General features: G+C 38.4%; 1 protein-coding gene across 1 annotated transcript in view; it reads right to left on the minus strand.

Moving 5' to 3' along the window:
* LOC107625434 (high affinity nitrate transporter 2.5-like) overlaps nucleotides 549-16,203 on the minus strand; it is a 24,237-nt gene continuing 8,582 nt past the window's right edge. The window contains exons 6-8 of the transcript XR_002357581.1: nucleotides 15,547-15,552; nucleotides 2,069-2,071; nucleotides 549-558 (exon numbers count right to left, since the gene is read on the minus strand). The gene's annotated coding sequence lies outside the window, so the exon portion shown is untranslated. The remainder of the gene's footprint in view (nucleotides 559-2,068; nucleotides 2,072-15,546; nucleotides 15,553-16,203) is intronic.

The following is a 16,203-nucleotide window of genomic DNA, read 5'->3' on the forward strand; positions in this document are numbered from 1 at the left end:
CATGCCCAAAAAGTTTCAAAATGTGTGCATACGCACAGGGGTGTGCGTACTGATGAGCGGATAATTTATACCCTTTTTGGCATTGTTTTTACATAGTTTTTAGTATATTTTAGTTACTTTTTATTATATTTTTATTAGTTTTTATTCAAAAATCATATTTCTGGGCTTTACTATGAGTTTGTGTATTTTTCTGTAATTTCAGGTAATTTCTGGCTGAAATTGAGGGACCTGAGCAAAAATCTGATTCAGAGGCTGAAAAAGGACTGCAGATGCTGTTGGATTCTGACCCTCCTGCACTCAAAATGGATTTTCTGGAGCTACAGAAGCTCAATGGGTGCGCTCTCAATTGCGTTGGAAAGTAGACATCTTGGACTTTCCAGAAATATATAATAGTCCATACTTGGCCCGATATTTGGTAGCGCAAACTGGCGTTTAAATGCCAGTTCCTTACCCTTTTCTGGCGTTAAACGCGAGAACTGGCATAAAAGTTAGAGTTAAACGCCCAAACTGGCACAAAAGCTGGATTTCAATGCCAGGAATAGCCTATGCACGTGAAAGCTTCAATGCTCAGCCCAAACACACACCAAGTGGGCCCCGGAAGTGGATTTCTGCACTATCTATCTTAACTTACTCATTTTCTGTAAACCTAGGTTATTAGTTTAGTATAAAAACTACTTTAAGAGATTCATTTTGGACCTCATGACATTTTTTACATCTGAATTTTGTATCTTCTATGGCATGAGTCTCTAAACTCCATGGTTGGGGGTGAGGAGCTCTGCTGTGTCTCGATGGATTAATGCAATTACTACTGTTTTCCATTCAATCATGCTTGTTTCTATTCTAAGATATTCACTCGCACTTCAACATGATGAATGTGATGATCCATGACACTCATCACCATTCTCAACCTATGAACGCGTGCTTGACAACCACTTCCGTTCTACCTTAGATTGAGTGTGTATCTCTTTGGTTCCTGGTTTACGAGTTTGATTGCCTCTCCTGACAACAGAGAATTCAAATCCATGAGATTAGAGTCTTCGTGGTATAAGCTAGAATCAATTGGCAGCATTCTTGAGATCCGAAAAGTCTAAACCTTGTCTGTGGTATTTCGAGTAGGATCCGGGAAGGAATGACTGTGACGAGCTTCAAACTCACAAACGTTGGGCGCAGTGATAGTGTGCAAAAGTATCAATGGATCTTATTCCAATACTAGTTAGAACCGACAGATGATTAGCCCTACGAAACCCGTAGCTGGACCATTTTCACTGAGAGGACGGATGGTAGTCATTGACAACGGTGATCTACCAACATACAGCTTGCCATGGAAGGAGCCTTGCGTGCGTGAAGAAGAAGAAGACAGTAGGAAAGCAGAGGTTCAAAAGACAAAGTATCTCCAAAACCTCAACCTGTTCTCCATTACTACATAACAAGTATCATTTAATCCATGTTCCTTTATTCATTCCAATTAAAACTGATAATTATTATTGATATCCTGACTAAGAGTTACAAGATAACCATAGCTTACTTCAAGCTGACAATCTCCGTTGATATCCTGACTAAGAGTTACAAGATAACCATAGCTTGCTTCAAGCCGACAATCTCCGTGGGATCGACCCTTACTCACATAAGGTATTACTTGGATGACCCAATGCACTTGCCTTTCCCACCATCATACTCAAACACTTACATTCTGGTGGCAGTAGACTATGTATCTAAATGGGTAGAGGCAATTGTCACTCCCACTAATGATACTAAGACAGTGCTGAAGTTCTTCCAGAGGCATATCTTCAGCAGATTTGGTGTCCCTAGAATACTAATCAGTGATGGAGGGACTCATTTCTGCAATAAACAGCTTGACTCTACTTTGATCCGATATGGAATTAACCACAAAGTGGTAACTCCATATCATCCACGGACAAATGGTCAGGCTGAAGTCTCAAATAGAGAACTAAAACGAATCCTGGAACGGACTGTAAGTACCCGTATAAAGGATTAGGCAAGGAGTCTGGATGATGCTCTATGGGCATACAGAACTGCATTCAAAACTCCTATAGGGACCTCTCCATACCAGCTTGTGTATGGAAAAGCCTATCACCTGCTAGTGGAACTAGAACACAAGGCCTACTGGGCAACCAGATTCCTAAACCTTGATGCCAAGTTAGCTAGAGAGAAAAGATTGGTTCAGTTGAATGAGCTAGAGGAATTTAGGCTCAATGCTTTCGAAAATGCAAAAATTTACAAAGAGAAAGCAAAAAGGTGGCATGACAAGAAACTGTCATCCAGAGTCTTTAAGCCAGGACAGAAGGTTCTACTATTTAACTCTAGGCTCAGGTTGTTCCCTGGGAAATTAAAATCCCGGTGGAGGAGACCATATGTGATCACAAGTATGTATCCATATGGATATGTAGAGCTTTAGGATGTTGACTCTGACAAAAAGTTTATTGTTAATGGATAGAGAGTCAAACATTATCTTGAAAGCAATGTTGAGCAAGAATGCTCAAAACTGAGACTAGACTAAAGCTCAGTAAAGGTCCAGCTAAAGACAATAAAGAAGCGCTTGCTGGGAGGCAACTCAGTCATTAGCAAAGGTTCTTATTATTTAAATAATAATTATAGGAGTTTGATATAAATTATCTTTAAGGTTATTTGTCCAAATGTAGAATTTTACAGAGTTACAGAAGGATTCAGAGCACAAAGCAGAGAAAAGGAGCTCATTGGTTCGAAAATGCCAGTAAAGATACCTTCCTGGGCATTAAACGCCAGAATGGGCACCATTCTGAGCGTTTAATGCCAGAGTTGCAGCATCCTGGGCGTTTAGAAAAACGCCCAGTGATAAAAGATTTCTAGCGTTTAACGCTAGCTAGGGTACCTGGCTGGGCGTTAAACACCCACAATGATCAACATATGAGCGTTAAACGCCAGAATGGATACCATTCTGGGCGTTTAACGCCAGAAAGGGCAGGGGGAGGAGATTTTGTTTCCACTTCAAATTTTTTTCAATTTTTCATGTTTTAATTCATTATTTTTTGCATCAAACATATTTTAAACATTCATCTTTCAATTTCTATTTTCAAAAATTAATAATCTCTCCAATTCTTTTTAATTCTTTTTCAATTCTTTTCAATTCCTTCCAAAACATTTTGAAAACTTACATATCTTTTCAAACCTTTTCAACTCTTTTTAATTTTTCTTACATACAGTAATAATTTTTCAAAATTAATTACATCATTCTTCTTCTACCCCCTTCTATATTTTTTTGCTCGAGGACGAGCAAAGCTTTTAAGTTTGGTGTGGAAAAGCTCAGCTTTTTGCTTTCCATAACCACTAATGGCACCTAAGGCCGGAGAAACCTCTAGGAAGAGGAAAGGGAAGGCAGTTGCTTCTAACTCCAAGTCATGGAAGATGGAGAGATTCATCTCAAAAGCCCATCACTAGAAAGAGGATGGAGCAAACAAGAGAGCCCACTCATGGACCTCAACAAAAGCACTCCATTATCCTCCATAAAATCAGAGAGGACCAAAGAGCCATGAGAGAGGAGCAACAAAGGCAAGGAAGAGTTATTGAGGAGCTCAAGCACTCCATAGGATCTTCAAGAGGAAGAACTAGCCGCCCTCACTAAGGTGGACCCGTTCTTTAATCTCCTTGTTTATTTTCTCTGCTGTTTTCGATTTTTATGCTTTATGTTTTGACTATGTCTGTGTCTTCATTACATGATCAATAGTGTTTAGTGTTTATGTCTTAAAGCTATGAATGTCCTATGAATCCTTCACCTCTCTTAAATGAAAAATATTTTCTGAAAAAGAAAAAGAAGTACATGAATTTCGAATTCCATCTTGAAAATAGTTTAGTTATGCTGATGTGGTGGCAATACTTTTTGTTTTCTGAATGAATGCTTGAACAGTGCATATTTTTGATATTGTTGTTTATGAATGTTAAAATTGTTGGCTCTTGAAAGAATAATGAAAAAGGAGAAATGTTATTGATAATCTGAAAAATCATAAAATTGATTCTTGAAGCAAGAAAAAGCAGTGAATAGACAAAGCTGGCGAAAAAAAAAGAAGAAAGAAAAAGAAAAAGCAAGCATAAAAAGCCAATAACCCTTTAAACCAAAAGGCAAGGGTAAAAAGGATCCAAGGCTTTGAGCATTAATGGATAGGAGGGCCCACAGAAATAAAAACCTGGCCTAAGCGGCTAAATCAAGCTGTCCCTAACCATGTGCTTGTGGCGTGAAGGTGTCAAGTGAAAAGCTTGAGATTGAGTGGTTAAAGTCGTGGTCCAAAGCAAAAAGAGTGTGCTTAAGAGCTTTGGGCACCTCTAACTGGGGACTCTAGCAAAGCTGAGTCACAATCCGAAAAGGTTCACCCAGTTATGTGTCTGTGGCATTTATGTATCCGGTGGTAATACTAGAAAACAAAATGCTTAGGGTCATGGCCAAGACTCATAAAGTAGCTGTGTTCAAGAATCAACATACTGAACTAGGAAAATCAATAACACTATCTGAATTCTGAGTTCCTATGGTTGCCAATCATTCTGAACTTCAAAGGATAAAGTGAGATGCCAAAACTATTCAGAAGCAAAAAGGCTACAAGTCCTGCTCATCTAATTGAAGCTAATCTTCATTGATATTTTTGAGATTTATTGTATATTCTCTTCTTTTTATCCTATTTTGTTTTTAGTTTCTTGGGGACAAGCAACAATTTAAGTTTGGTGTTGTGATGAGCGGATAATTTATACCCTTTTTGACATTGTTTTGACATAGTTTTTAGTATATTTTAGTTACTTTTTATTATATTTTTATTAGTTTTTATTCAAAAATCATATTTCTGGGCTTTACTATGAGTTTGTGTGTTTTTCTGTAATTTCAGGTAATTTTTGGCTGAAATTGAGGGACCTGAGCAAAAATCTGATTCAGAGGCTGAAAAAGGATTGCAGATGCTGTTGGATTCTGACCCTCCTGCACTCAAAATGGATTTTCTAGAGCTACAGAAGCTCAATGGGTGCGCTCTCAATTGCGTTGGAAAGTAGAAATCTTGGGCTTTCCAGAAATATATAATAGTCCATACTTGGCCCGATATTTGATAGCGCAAACTGGCGTTTAAACGCCAGTTCCTTACCCTTTTCTGGCGTTAAATGCCAGAACTGGCATAAAAGTTGGAGTTAAACGCCCAAATTAGCACAAAAGCTGGAGTTCAATGCCAGAAATAGCCTATGCACGTGAAAGCTTCACTGCTCAGCCCAAACACACACCAAGTGGGCCCCGGAAGTGGATTTCTGCACTATCTATCTTAACTTACTCATTTTCTGTAAACCTAGGTTACTAGTTTAGTATAAAAACTACTTTTAGAGATTCATTTTAGACCTCATGATATTTTTACATCTGAATTTTGTATCTTCTACGGCATGAGTCTCTAAACTCCATGGTTGGGGGTGAGGAGCTCTGCTGTGTCTCGATGGATTAATGCAACTACTACTGTTTTCCATTCAATCACGCTTGTTTCTATTCTAAGATATTCACTCGCACTTCAACATGATGAATGTGATGATCCATGACACTCATCACCATTCTCAACCTATGAACGCGTGCTTGACAACCACTTCCGTTCTACCTTAGATTGAGTGTGTATCTCTTTGGTTCCTGGTTCACGAGTTTGATTGCCTCTCCTGACAACAGAGCATTCAAATCCGTGAGATCAGAGTCTTCGTGGTATAAGTTAGAATCAATTAGCAGCATTCTTGAGATTTGAAAAGTCTAAACCTTGTCTGTGGTATTCCGATTAGGATCCGGGAAGGGATGACTATGACGAGCTTCAAACTCACAAACGTTGGGCGCAGTGATAGTGTGCAAAAGTATCAATGGATCTTATTCCAACACTAGTGAGAACTGACAGATGATTAGCCCTATGAAACCCGTAGCTGGACCATTTTCACTGAGAGGATGGATGGTAGCCATTGACAACGGTGATCCACCAACATACAGCTTGCCATGGAAGGAGCCTTGCGTGCGTGAAGAAGAAGACAGTAGGAAAGCAGAGGTTCAGAAGACAGAGTATCTCCAAAACCTCAACCTGTTCTCCATTACTACATAACAAGTATCATTTAATCCATGTTCTTTTATTCATTCCAATTAAAACTGATAATTATTATTGATATCCTGACTAAGAGTTACAAGATAACCATAGCTTGCTTCAAGCCGACAATCTTCGTGGGATCGACCCTTACTCACGTAAGGTATTACTTGGACGATCTAGTGCACTTGCTGGTTAGTTGTGCGGAATTGCAAATGTGTGATTGTGATTTCGTGCACCACGTACGCATAGGTACCAAAATTCACAATGTCTGTTCACTCGCACCACCTGTGCCAGCGCCCCCAACAGACTGACCTTCCCAACAGACGGATACCGGAATATTATTATAGGGGGGCCAATAACATATATGATATTAAAAATTATGCAAAAAATTATATAATGTAAGATGTATTATAAAAATATATCGATAGAGAATATATTTTAAAGTACTAAAAATGCATGTACTTTTTACTAACGAAGTGGTCGATTTTTCGTATCATAAAATTTATCGATAAAAGAATCTGTGTCAAATTTTTCAGCAATTTTCTTTTTAATATAATTAAAAGATAATTAGCAAAAAATTCATCTTTCATCTTGTTTCTGAGTTATTTTTCACAATATTCATAGCTGAAAAAGATCTCTCAGTTGTAGCAGTTGAAACAGCGAGAATTAATACCAAATGAATCAAGAAGGACGATCATAAGAAGAAAAAGAATCCACTTTATGGGATTTGAAAAATTTTGTTTAATTAAAAAATATTAGTAATAATATCTTTTTTAGATTTTTTTAATATTGTTACTTATTTTTTAGATATTAGAAATCATTAATATTTAGGTTGGACTATATACTAGACTAAATGCTATGCTAGTGCTCCTAACAGACTGCTTTTTCCAACGTGTGCGTGCGCACAGGGCTGTGCGTACGCACAGGTTGTAAAACCTCATTGGGTATGTGTGCGCACAAGCTGTGCTAATGCTCAAAACAGGAAGTCTTCCCCTGCCTGTGCATATGCACAGGGCCGTGCGTGCGCACAAGGCTGTGCGTACGCACATACCAGAAATCACAATATTCTGCAACTTTACAGAATTTCTGATTTTGACACCAATCTTTGAATGATCATATCTTCCTCTACAAAATCTAAATTTTACAAACTTTATATCAATTTGAAGAGCTTTCAATGAACTTTAATTTAAATCAAATTTCAACAAGTTTCAAAAACCGAGGCTCAAGTTATGATCCTTCAAAGTTGACTAAAAACCTATTTTTACCAAAAACCTTAAAAACTTACTTTTACCAAAACTCTCATTTCAAAACCAAACTACTCACAATCCAAATAATACCGAATCATCACAAAAGCCCATACCACTCATTCATCAATCTCAACCATCAATAATCTCCCATTTACACTATCCCACACCATCAAAATCATTATTCTCCAACAATAAAAAATCATCACAAACAATCCTAATTCTCCTCATTCATCAATACCATTTCCACAGCTCATCATCAAGTATCAACAATACCAACAACTCTCAACAACATTACACATCAACAATAATCCACTAACCTTAACATAACATCAACCACGAGACTCAATATCCAAAAATCATCATCAATATACATCATCACACATCATAATCATCAATATCCTTTATTCCAAACCACCACAACATTTTACATTAACTTATTACCTTAAATTTTCATAATCCTCATTATTCAATAATATAACTAATCACCATAAATACTCATCAATACCCATAATTCCCAACAATCACCATCAACCACACTAATATAATTTAACCAACAATTACATCAATTCACATATAATTATTCATACACCAATATCATTCAATCTTATCTTAGGGTCAACTAGCCTAAGTATCCAGAAACATTACATATTACATAAAGGAAACCAAAACCATATCTTGGCCGATTCTCAAACACTCCAAACACCAAAATGAAGCCACCAAACTTGATCCAAAGCCTCAACCAACTCCAACAAACACCAAAGCTCAAACTAATAGCACATATATCACCAAAATCAAAACTTAAGGTACACAAAACAACTAAACACAAGGATTTAGTGAAAACTTACCTTACCCAACAAGATTAAGGGTAAAATCCAATAATTACCCGCTACTAGAGACCACCTAAACAAGCAAAACCACAAAACATGCTCAAAAACCAAACTCAAAACGCACAGAAATCTAGGGCACAAAACTTGGGAGTGAGATACGAGCCCTTACCAAATTTCTTTACATAGAAAGGAAGAGCTCATCGAGCGCTTTGCGTGGCTACAAACGGCTCGTCAATCGGAGCTTCGGATCAAAAGTTATGGCTCCCGAAAGGTGGAGGTGAATAGTCTCACCCCCTTCCTTCTCCCTTCTCTCTTCTCACCGCCCCTCTCTCTTTCTTTTCTGAAAAATGAGCTCAAAGCTCATTTAATGAGCTTATATATGTTGGACCTTGGGTCCGGTTTGGGCCCAGTCCAACCCGTTAGCGTTTTTAGCCCGATTGGCCCACTTTGGGCCAAAACCTTTAAGATTAGTGCCCGGTTTTCAATTCTAAATTATTTTCATCATTTCAAAATAATAAATCAATTTTTTAAAATATTATTTTTCTCAAAACACAGTACCGGACAGGCTTAAACCGGTTCGACCGGTTCGGCTGCCAGTTCTCGGTCTTTCGCAGAAAATACATTTTCTGACTCAGAAAAATTCACTGAAACCAAATTTCACCTTTATATTTTCAAATTAAAACTTCTAAATTTTGAATCCATCTGGAACACTTAAAATTATTATTTTATCAAAATAATTTTACGTGAAAAACCCCGGTTCTTACATTCAACGCCCAGTAAGCTAACAGAGCTGGCATTGAACGCTAGTCGAAGCACACCCTTTGAGTGCTCAAAGCCCACTCAAGAACCCTATATCTCAGAACCAAAGGAAACCATAAAGACCATAGAGGTTCCTTTGAATGCACTTATACAGTGTATGAGTTCTGATGACTATTCATCCTCAGATGAGGATGAAGATACTAGGGAAGAGCAAGTTGCTGAAGCTGAATGCCAAGTTATTTGGTACAAAGCCTATGGAGGAAGAACCTCCACTACTTACCAAAGAACTCCATGCTTTGGTTCAGCAAGAGCTACCTCAGAAGCTTCCAGACCTGGACGCTTTCTGATTCCTTGCACCATAGGCACTATGACTTTTGAAAAGGCTCTGTGTGACCTAGGGTCAAGCATTAACCTCATGCCATTCTCTGTAATGGAGAAGCTGGGAATCCTTGAGGTACAAAGTGCAAACATATCATTAGAGATGGCAGACAAGACAATGAAGAGGCCATATGGCTTAGTAGAGGATGTCTTGGTAAAGGTTGAAAACCACTACATCCCTGCAAACTTTATTGTCTTAGACATTGGAGAAGATAAGGATGACTGTGTCATCCTTGGAAGACTTTTCTTAGCTACTGCAAAAGCCTTGATTAATGTAGCTAAGGAAGAAATGGTTTTCCAATTAGGAGAGGACTATATCTTATTCAAGATGTCCAATCCCAATTCTCCTTCTGATAAGAAAGAGACAACTGTGCAACACCTAGTGTGCTAACCCTCTCTTTCTGTGCATAGCTTTACAGAGTCCCCAAACATCAATTCTAAGTTTGGTGTTGGGTAACCCTCAACACGTTCTAAGCACAAAACTACTAAAAAGAAAGTACCTAAAGGCTGGAAGGACAAGAAAGTCCCAACTGAAGGCCTCTTGATGATAAGAATTTTGTTGTGATGGTATAGAATTTCCTCAATTGAATGAATTCTCGTTGCAAGTATAGTTCTACACCGACAAAAAATCCTCACATGCAAAAATATTGGTTGGCACAAGTACAAATTCCAATGAAAATTAACCGAAGTATTTGAACTCCGGGTCATCTCACAAGGAATTGCAATGAAGTGCTCAATGATTGGCTATGAAGAACAAAGGGGGTTTGATTTTTGTATTTTTACAAGAAAATAAATGGCAAGAAAAGTAAAGAGAGCAATTAAATAAAGCAATTAATAAAGAGAGACATTCATGGCAAGGTTTGAGATCATAGGCTTTCTATCCTAGTCATTAATCATAACAACACTTAACAAGAATTTATCTTATTTCGTCATCCCCAATGTTGGAAGAAGGTGTAAGTTATCTTCCATTAGAGAAAGTCAAACAAGACTAGTTAATCTCAAATCAAAAATCCTAATCAACTCACTAATTAAATTAGCAAGAGATTAGTGTCATTGAAAATGATATTAACTAACAACTCTAGATCGCCAATCTAAATTGGGTATTAATGACTCAAGATTGTCCAATTACTCTTCCCAAGCCAAGAATGCTCAAAATCTACTCTAACATCCAACCAAGCATTTTGTCAAACACTTGGAAGGCATAAAAGGAAAGCATAGTAAAAATGCAAGAATAATAAATCTACCAACTACCAATTGCAAGAAAGTAAATCAACAACTCAAATCATCAATAAAGAAACATCAACTATCAAATCTCATTAAAAGAAAATCCAAATCCAACATGAGCATTCATAAACATAAAAGAGACATAAAAGTAGAATTAACACTACAAACTAAGAGAATCAAGAGTAGAAGCATGAAATTGTAAAGAAAACAAGATGAGAACATGAAATTGAGACTAGATCTAAGATGAAATTAACCTAAGAACCCTAATTCTAGAGAGAAGAGGGAGCTTCTCTCTCTAGAAACTAAACTACATGATGACAAAACTCCAAACAATTGCCCCCCTTGCCCAAGCTTAAATTCTGCATAAAATAGCATCAGAAATGAGTTGGGTTGGACCCAAAGTGCTTCAGAAATCGCCCCCAGCGATTTCATCTTTAGTGGGCCATGTGCAGCATCGGCGCGCACACATACAGTGCACGTGCGCGCCCCTAAACGCGAAGCAACTATGACAAATTTTATATCATTTTGAAACCCCAAGATGTTATCTTTCCAACGCAACTAGAACTGCCTCATTTGGACCTCTGTAGCTCAAGTTATAATCGATTGAGTGCGAAGAGGTCAAGCTTGACAGCTTTACGGTTCCTTCATTTCTTCATGAGTTCTCCCACTTTGCATGCTTCTCTCCTCACTTCTTCCATCCAATACTTGCCTTATGAACCAGAAATCACTCAACAAATATATCAAGGCATCGAATGGAATTAAAGTTAGTTAAATTTAGCTATTTTAAGGCCTAAAAAGCATGTTTTCACACTTAAGCACAAATTTAGGGAGAATTACAAAACCATGCTATTTCATTGAATAAATGTGAGAAAAAGTGATAAAATCCCCAAATTAAGCACAAGATAAACCACAAAATTGGGGTTTATCACCTCTCACCTGGAATGAGAGTTGTCCTCACCAAGAATCCAGTCCTACCACAAATAGTGAGTCGTTTCATATCTCTAGAGCGTGTAGAGCTCATTCATGAGAGGACAGGAAGAAAATTCACTGTCAGGGGCAAAAATATGAGCCCATAATTACCTCCGTAAGGAGCTAAGGGTCAAGCTAGTAACGTTAAAGAAGCTCTTGTTGGGAGGCAACCCAACCTTACTCAACCATATTTATTTTCTTTTATTTTGTTTTTCTTTTAGTTGTTAGAGTCATGATCATATGCATCAGTCCAGAGACAGAATTTCGCAGCAGTGAAAACAGAGGACTCTGGATGGAGTGTCAAAGTTAAACGCTAGTGAGGAAGCCCTCAGTAGGCATTCAACGCCCCTCATGGGCAGCATTGCTGGCGTTGAACACCAACCAGGGAGCAGCCCTTGGGCGTTCAAACGCGAGTGCAGAGAAGCAAGGAATCTGGATTCCCTAGCCTCTCAGGACTAGTGGGTCCCACAACATCTTTCACCTATCCTACTTACCCCACTCACTTTCACACTTTCCCATACACACTTTCCTATAAATCCTAGCCGAATCACATCCATACTACTTTTCCAAAACCATCATAACTCCCACATACCCCCACCCACCTCAAAATCAAATTTCCCACCCAAAACCCACCATATGGCCGAACCTAACCCTACCCCTTTCCTATAAATACCCTACTTCATAATCCTTCATACACACACCTCTCATACCCTACTACACCCATAAGGCTGAAAGCCCTCTCTCCCTCTATATCGTTCTATTTTCTTCTTCTTCTACTCTATTCTTCTCCTTTGCTTATTTTTGCTCAAGGACGAGCAAAGTTTTAAGTTTGGTATGAAAAAAGCATAGCTTTTTCTTTCCATTACCATTCATGGCACCCAAAGTTGGAGACTCCTCTAGAAAGAGTAAAGGAAAGGCAGTAGCCAATCCCTCTGAATCTTGGAAGATGGAGAGATTCGTCACCAAAGCCCACCAAGACCACTTCTATGAAGTAGTGGCTAAGAAGAAAATGATCCCTGAGGTCCCTTTTATGCTCAAGAATAATGAGTATCCAGAAATCCGAAGAGAGATCCGGAGAAGAGGTTGGGAAGTCCTAACCAATCCCATTCAGGATGTTGGAATTCTCATGGTGCAAGAGTTCTATGCTAATGCATGGGTTACTAAAAACCATGAAACTAGTGTGAACCCAAATCTAAGGAATTGGATCACCATGGTTCGAGAAAGAATCTTAGATTTAAGCCCAAAAAGTGTGAGGTTGGCGTTCAACTTGCCTCTAGTGCAAGGAGCTCCTCATCCTTACACTAGGAGAGTCAACTTTGATAAGAGATTGGATCAAGTGCTCTCTGAAATTTGTGTGGAAGGAGCACAGTGAAAAAGGGATTCCCAAGGCAAGCTCATTCAACTAAGAAGGGTTGACCTAAAGCCCATAGCTAGAGGATGGTTGGAATTCATCCAAAGATCCATCATTCCCACTAGCAATTGATCAGAAGTGACTGTTGACAGAGCCATCTTGATCCATTGCATCATGATTGAAACTGAGGTGGAAGTACATGAGGTGATTCCTCAAGAACTGTACAAGGTAGCTGAGAAGTCTCACACCAATGCAAGGTTAGCTTTCCCACACCTCATCTATCATCTATGCAATACAGCTAGAATTGTCATAAATGGAGATGTCTCCATTGGGGAGGATAAGTCCATCACTAAGAAGAGGATGGAGTAAACCAGAGAGTATGCACAAGAGCCTGTGCAGCCGCCTCAGTATGAGATCCCTGAGATGCCTCAAGGGATGTATTTTCCTCTCCAAAGCTATTGGGACCAATGGCAAACTTCTCTTGGAGAATTGAGCACTAACATAGAGCAATTGAGGATGGAGCATCAAGGGCATGCCACCACCCTCAATGAAATAAGAGAAAATCAAAGAGTCATAAGGGAAGACCAAAGGGCTATGAGGGAAGAGCAACAAAGGCAAAGGGAGGACATAGAAGAGATTAAGCATCATATTGGATCCTCAAGGAGGAGCACTAGACGCCATCATTAAAGGTGGACTCGTTCTCTTTTACCTCCTTTCCTTTATTATTTTTCTGTTTTCTGTTATGTTTTGTCTGTTCTATTATTGTAGTTGTATGATCATTTGCATTGATGTCTTTAGGTCGTAAAATGTTCCATATATCTCTCACCTTGCTTAAAAGAAAATTTTTATTTAAAGAATTGAGAGATGCATGAATTTCAAGTTTAAAATAAGAATAGTTTAATTATGTTGATGTGGTGGCACTACTTTTGTTTTCTGAATGTATGATTAAATAGTACATATATGAAGTTAAAATTTTAGAATGTTGGCTCTTGGAAGAATAAGGAAAAAGGAAAAATATTATTGATAATCTGAAAAATATAAAAATTAATTCTTGAAGCAAGAAAAAGTAGCAAAAAGAAAAAAAAAGCATGTTGAAAAAGAAAAAAAATTACATATGCATGCGAAAAAAGAAAGAAAATGGCGAAAAAAAAGAAAAAAAAGTAGAAAAATCCATTACTGTCCAAAAATGCAGGAAAAGGAGGGCAGATTGAAAAAGCGAATAACCCGTTAAACCAAAAGTCAAGGGCATAAAAGGACCCAAGGCTTTGAGCATTAATGGATAGGAGGGCCCAAAGGAATAAAATCTTGGCCTAAGCGGCTCAATCAAGCTGTCCCTAACCCTGTGCTTCTGGCGTGAAGGTGTCAAGTGAAAAGCTTGAGACTGAGCAGTTAAAGTCGTGGTCCAAAGTAAAAAGAGTATGCTTAAGAACTCTGGACACCTCTATCTAGGGACTCTAGCAAAGCTGAGTCACAATTTGAAAAGGTTTGCCCAGTTAAAGTGTCTGTGGCATTATTGTATCCGGTGGTAATACTGGAAGACAAGGTGCTTAGGGTCACAGCCAAGACTCTAAAAGCTGTGTTCAAGAATCAAAATAAGCTTAACTAAGAGAGTCAATAATATTATCTGGATTCTAAATTCCTAAGGATGCCAACATCTCTGAGTTTCAATGGATAGTGAGATGCCAAAACTGTTTAGAAGCAAAAAGCTACTAAGTCCCGTTCATCTAATTGTAACTAAGCTTAATTTGAAACTTAGAAATTTATTTACATCTTAATTTATTTTTATCCTACTTTGTTTTTAGTTGCTTGGGGACAAGCAACGGTTTAAGTTTGGTATTGTGATGAGCGGATATTTTATACGCTTTTTGACATCAATTTCATAAAGTTTTTAGTAGTTTTTGTTTAGGTTTTGTTAAGTTTTTATAGGTTTAGTGTTAAAATCACATTTTTGGATTCTACTATGATTTTTTGTGTTTTTTGACAATTTCAGGTATTTTATGGCTGAAATTAAGGAGTTGGAGCAAAAGTCTGATTCAGAGATAGAGAAAGCACTGCAGATGCTGTCCGGATCTGACCTGCCTGCACTCGAAAGAGCTTTTCTGGAGTAATAGAAGTCCAAATGAAGCACTCTCAATGGCTATGGAAAACTAACTTCCAAAGCTTTCCATCAATATATAATAGTTCATACTTTGCTTTGGATTAGAAGGCCCAAAACTGGCGTTCGACGCCAGCTACCTGTCCCCTTCCAAGCGTCCAGCGCCCAAAAGAGTAGAGACCAATGTACAAACGCCCAAAGAGGACCCCCTAGCTAGCGTTCCATGCCCAGAGACCTCATAGCACGTGGATCTCATCAAAGCTCAGCCCAAACACTCACCAAGTGGGCCCAAAAGTGAATTTTAGCACTAGATAGACTATTTTATCCTTACTAGTCATTTGTTTAGTATTTAAGGGATTTTATTTATGTTATTCAAACCTTTCATCACCATCTTAGCCCATCATACACATTTACCATTGTATTTTCCTTTCAGTATTAGTTTCTAAACCTCATAGGTTGAGGGGAGGAGCCCTGCTGAGTCCATTGAATTAATAAAAGTATTACTATTTCTCTTCTATCCGTGTTTAATTAATTCTAAGATGTATATCTGATCTTCATCGTGGTGAATAGGATGATCTGACAAATTCGCTTTGTTCCTCACATTAAGACAAACGTGCCTGACAAACACCCGCGTCTACTTGGGCTCAGAGTGCGTCTTTCATCGGACAATGATGAGCCAACAGTTATGTTTATACATCTCTTAGACGGCTAATCCACGACTTCGTTGGGGACTTCTCCAGAGATCAGTTCAACCAATTTCTGGGGCGATTAGGGTCTCTGTGGTAGAGGCTAGAACCCAAGGTGCAGCATTCTCTGATCTGGGAGATCTGACATTGTCTGTAGCATTTTGAGTAGGATCATTAAGGAGAATGAACTGTACAAGCTTCACCCTCAATCAGAATGGATCCGCACTAAACCTGGGGTTCAGATCTGGAGGAGTATTGGCAGCTGCTCAAACCAGTGTCAATCACATACAGCCTGCCATTGAAGAAATCACTCACAAGTAAAGAGAGCAGTAATACCGGAGTTAATTCAGAAAGACAGAGCAATTCCAATCCTTTACCATATCCCTATCACTGATTTCCATTTAATTTATAGAGTATCTTTATTAATTATATGTCTTCAGAGTTTCATGATCATCATAATTCAACAACCTTCTAATATGTCTGACTAAGACCTGCAATATAACTATAGCTTGCTTCAAGCCAACAATCCTCGTGGGATCAACCCTGACTCGCTCAGGTATTACTTGGACGACCCAGTGCACTTGCTGGTACTGCTGTAC

The sequence above is a fragment of the Arachis ipaensis genome, chromosome B02 (genome assembly GCF_000816755.2).
Source record: "Arachis ipaensis cultivar K30076 chromosome B02, Araip1.1, whole genome shotgun sequence".
Lineage (NCBI taxonomy): Eukaryota > Viridiplantae > Streptophyta > Magnoliopsida > Fabales > Fabaceae > Arachis > Arachis ipaensis.